Source organism: Tupaia chinensis, unplaced genomic scaffold, assembly GCF_000334495.1.
Source record: "Tupaia chinensis unplaced genomic scaffold, TupChi_1.0 Scaffold148904_1, whole genome shotgun sequence".
In the NCBI taxonomy this organism is placed as follows: Eukaryota; Metazoa; Chordata; class Mammalia; order Scandentia; family Tupaiidae; genus Tupaia; species Tupaia belangeri.
In genome coordinates, this window is record NW_006208752.1 from 719312 (window position 1) to 723891 (window position 4580).

At 44.8% G+C, this 4580-nt stretch overlaps 1 long non-coding RNA gene across 1 annotated transcript in view; it reads left to right on the forward strand.

Annotated features, from left to right (window-relative positions):
- The first annotated feature begins 3547 nt into the window (after positions 1-3547).
- Positions 3548-4580, forward strand: part of LOC102483272 (uncharacterized) — a 6565-nt gene continuing 5532 nt past the window's right edge. Inside the window, exons 1-2 of the long non-coding RNA XR_337690.2 lie at positions 3548-3944; positions 4324-4409. This is a non-coding gene — a long non-coding RNA (uncharacterized LOC102483272). The remainder of the gene's footprint in view (positions 3945-4323; positions 4410-4580) is intronic.

Consider the following 4580-nt stretch of genomic DNA (forward strand, 5'->3'; position numbering starts at 1 on the left):
AATCACCCCCCACCATCCCTTCTCCTTCAAGTCTCCTCTCAGAATTTTGGGTACGCACACACACGTTCCCAGTGAGATTTCAAAGCCACGGAGTCTGGGACTTGAACAGCACAGTCGCCATGTAGAACTAATAAGTGACACATAGAATAATTGTATTGTGTGAGCTTTTACCAGGTGTCAGTGATTCCATTTCATATCTGAAGTCCCTTTTGATATTTGGTGTTTTTGTTTTGTTTTGTTTTGTTTTTGAGAGGTTTTTGCTACAGAGCATGTGCGCTAGCCAGAAAGACAGAGACAGAGGGACAGAAAGCGAGAAATCACCCCCTCCCCAGGGGGGATGGCCACGCTTCAATCCCTTCTCCTCCATTCTCCTCTTGAGATCTTGGACACATATGCACACGCACCCAGCGTGAGTTTAAGCCACTGAGTCCCGGATTCGATCGAAGGTTGACTACATGGGAGTCCAGCAACATAGCCATTATGCCAACTGCTGGCCCCCCCTTTTTTATATTTATAATTATCATTTTTACAACCTTTCCACAGACCTGAAACAACTGAATGTACTATCTAGCAAACAAATTACAGTTACTATATAACAGTCTATTCATTTTCCTACTTCAGATTAACTACACAAGTCCAGCAAGCAAAACAATAAAATTTTAGTTAATCTGTCCGTGGGAATCATGCAAGTTTGACTTATATTTTTGAAAATTTAAAGTAGGTTGTATACTTCTTTGCACTCCATTAATACCTTCATAAGTCATTTAATACAGAAACTCAAGGTTGAGAAACTCTGTGACATAGAGGGTTTTGGGTTTGCTTTGTGATTAACCTAGTTTTTGGTCTCTAACATCATGATAGAAATAAATTTACCCATTTTTGCTCAGTCATCAGACACCTACAAGTTCAGTCTTTGCACCCTTTACAGGGATATGCTACAATTTCCTAGTTGACAAGCAAGACGGTGTAAAACACCTGGGCTCTACACTCAGAAAGTGGCTTTCCAGCCAGTAACTGTGTAAACTTGGGGAGGTAGTATAAGCTCTTTGACTTCAGTTTTCTTATATGTAAAATGTCTTATATAGCTGGTATGTGGAACAGGAAATGATAACCATTATTACTAAGCAAATAAGTCAAGTTGTGCTATGAATCAATATATTATTTTAAAAGTTGAAATGACTGATATTTCATATTATTGCCAATTCATAGCAATTATTTTATTTATATTATTTCAATTTATTTATACTATTTTATTTATATTTTATTAAATTTTAAAAAATTATTTAATTTAATTTCTTTTAATTTGCTACAGGGCTCCTATGCTTATCAGAAAGAGACAGAAAGAGAGAGAGGGAAAGTGAGAAAGCAAGCCATCACGTCTGGGACTCAAACCGTGGTCGGCCATGTGGGGGTCCAGCACCTTAATTACCATGCCACCTGCTGGCCCAAGCAAATTTTTTTTTTTAAAGAAACTTTTTGATTGGTCTTTGGTACACATTTTCCCACCTGTAAAACATGGGCTAAAACATACGTCTGTGTTTAATGTGCAATCGCTCTTACACATTTAAAGGGAAATAATGTTGGTCCCTGGCAGAGTTAAAAATTGCTCAGGCATATCTTTAAACACAAAGAACACTCTGCTTTCGGAGCCCAGGCTAAATCCCATCTCATGGTTTCACAGATATAGGGGAACCCAAGAGAAGGAGCAGGGCATTTGGTTTTTCTTAGGATTGGGAATCAAATTTGAAAATCCTCCCATCCAGATTTACCTGTTTTTTGCACCACCTAAGACCGTAAGTTAGTCCTTTCCTTCTTGTCTTCTGATTCCTCCTCATCCCTCTCAAATGCAAACTTAACATTTCCCTATAAATGTTGTACTACCTTAATTAGTATTCATCATTATTTTGGGAGACTCTGTTCTCCCAGCATATGGACTTTCCATGTTAATAAAACTCCTGGCAATTGTGTTATTGAAATACAAAGGTGCATTTCTAGAATTTATTACGATGTTTAAAAAATTACACTGGGGCCAGCAGGTGGTGTGGTGGTGAGCACAGGGTTCCTACACAGCTGACTGCAGTTCAAGTCCCAGACCTGGCTGCTTGAAAATCACACTGGGCCTGTGTGCATGGGTGCCCAAAATCCCAGGAAGAGAATGAAGGAGAAGGGGTTGCTATGTGGCCATCACTCCAGGGAGTGATTTTTCACTTTCCTTCTCTCTGTCTCTCTCTGAGGAGTACACATGCCCTATGATCAAAAGCAAAAAGGAAGAAAAGAACATAAAAACTAAATAACATATAAATAAATAAACAACTACATTAAAAGTTGGTATAATCGGACTTGCCTGTGGCCTGGTAGCTACGGTGGCTGGATCCCACATGGCAGCCTCAGGCTTGAGACACACCAGAGTGCAAGCATGCCCGAAATCCCAAAGGAGGGAGATAAGCAGATATCATAAATATGTTTATTCATAACTGTAATACAATTAAAAACAGCTTGTGTCACGATAAATTCTATAATTAAAAAGTGTAATCCTTTCCTATTTTCCAAAGGCATGTCAGGGATTACTTAGAGTGTTTAACTGATCATAGATTCATGGAGTAAGGTACAACCTTGCTCCTTTAACATACATTTTCATTTGGATAATTTAATAGTTATCACTTTCTAAAAGCTACTTAGAAATGGTTGTAATAGCCAGTCTTTAAATTTTAACATTGATTTCTCTCTTCTTCAAAACAAACAAACCAAAACTGGTCCACATGTGTATTTTCGTATTTCAGACCAAAATATGCCCATTTCTGAAGAATTGTTGAGTTGGAGAAGATACACAACGCCGCTTCAAGGATTCTGCAAACTCAAGTGCTCTGGCTACTCAGCGAGGTAGCTTTTCAGGAAAGCCCAGGACTCAGGAATCTCAGTCGGGACCAATCCGAGCTGCCTCGGCTTGGCACTTTGGGAATGGAAGCTGCGCAGCCGCCGCCTGGCCGCGCTCTCAGACTCACACCAGGGAGAAGTGGCCGAGTCCTCCCGATTTCTCTTCCGAGAAGCCTGGGTATCGTCACCTCAGTGATCAACGAGTGTCTGGATCCGTAGTTCCTAACTTTTTCTAATGAGAAAAGCCATTTTGAAATTCAACACAATGTAACAGACCCCACCATCACCACCATCCAAAAAGCTGTGGTAGACATACTTTTTAAGTTCTGTATTGACTGGAAACACTTAAGGACGCTTCAAAAATCCAGTCGACTCTGGACTTTTTAAACGCCCATACACTGTATCTTATTAATGGTAGCATTTGCATACATCTGGATTTGCTTGCTTGTTGATGCTGTACGCTGCGTTTACAGGAACGGCACGCTGCACAGAAAGTTTTGCCCAGCCCCTTGCACCAGGGGACCCCCACCCCGACCCCGCACCCAGGGCGCGCAGGTGGCTGCTACCGTGGACTTAAGAGACGAGGGTTCCAGCCTTATACCCCAAACGTCCACTTAAACCCAGTTCCCAGGGACAGCAGGGCGCTCTTCCTGCCTGGAGACCGAGCTTCGCGGTGCATCTGCTGCCCCCTATCGGTTATGAGAACAATAGCCAGAGCGGGTTAGAATCCACTGGAAGAGGCCTCTTGAATAAAAGAATATTCCAGGATTGCGCAGCAGCGACTGGACTCGCAGAGAGCCCGTTTTCCGCAGTCAGCTCCGACTGCCTTGTTTGAATGCACTTGTTCCCAAGTGAAGTTGAGAATATTGGATCGCTAAGAGGCAACTGACGACTGCTTTGGTGACGGGCAGGGGGGCGGGGACAGGATCCACCCAAGGTTCAATTTGTTTTCCGCCCTCCTAGTCCTTAGGAAAAGCACTTGCCCGCAGCCGGGATGGGGACGTCCATTATAGCACAGCGTGGCGTTTCCCCAAGCCTCTGAAGGCACCTGTCACCCTATTACACCTTGAGTGAGTTCAGTGGCCTGTGCTGCGGAGGTGACAAAGGCCGCCCTCCCTGAGAGGCTGCCCACGGCTGTGTCCAGGAATGGCCTTCCCACAACGGCTGTTTCTTCCCGGGTCCCTTCGGTGGGAATCTGTATGTGCTCCAGAAAAGTCAAATGAATGCTGAGAAGGAAGTTCCCGGCCGCCCCTCCTCCACGGATGGCTGTCCGTGTGCAATTTTCTCCTAGGGCTGGACATTTAAAATGTGCCTCCACTTGGACACAGCCATCACGGCTAGCAGGCTGGGAACGGGGTGTTTGTGTGCGTGTGCGTGTGTGTGACAGACTGTAACATACTCTGGTTTATTTTCATTATTTTCTCCCACTTCATTACCACCCCCTCCCAGTGCAGTCTTGGCAGTCTCCCGACTTGTCCACTCATGTCCATGTTTGCCTGGGTGCTTTCGGGAAGAAGGGAAAACACAAGGAGACGGTGAGTAGAAGGGAGGGAGGGGAGCTGCAGAGCCGGCTTCCACGCCAGACGGTGTGTTTCCGCAGGCGGTGGCCGAGGGGCTTCGGAGGACGACGGAAACCCCTGGGTCGGCTCCCTGCCCAAGGGTCGGCACCCAGCCTGCCAGGGGCCGCAGGAGAGCCGAGGTCCCCC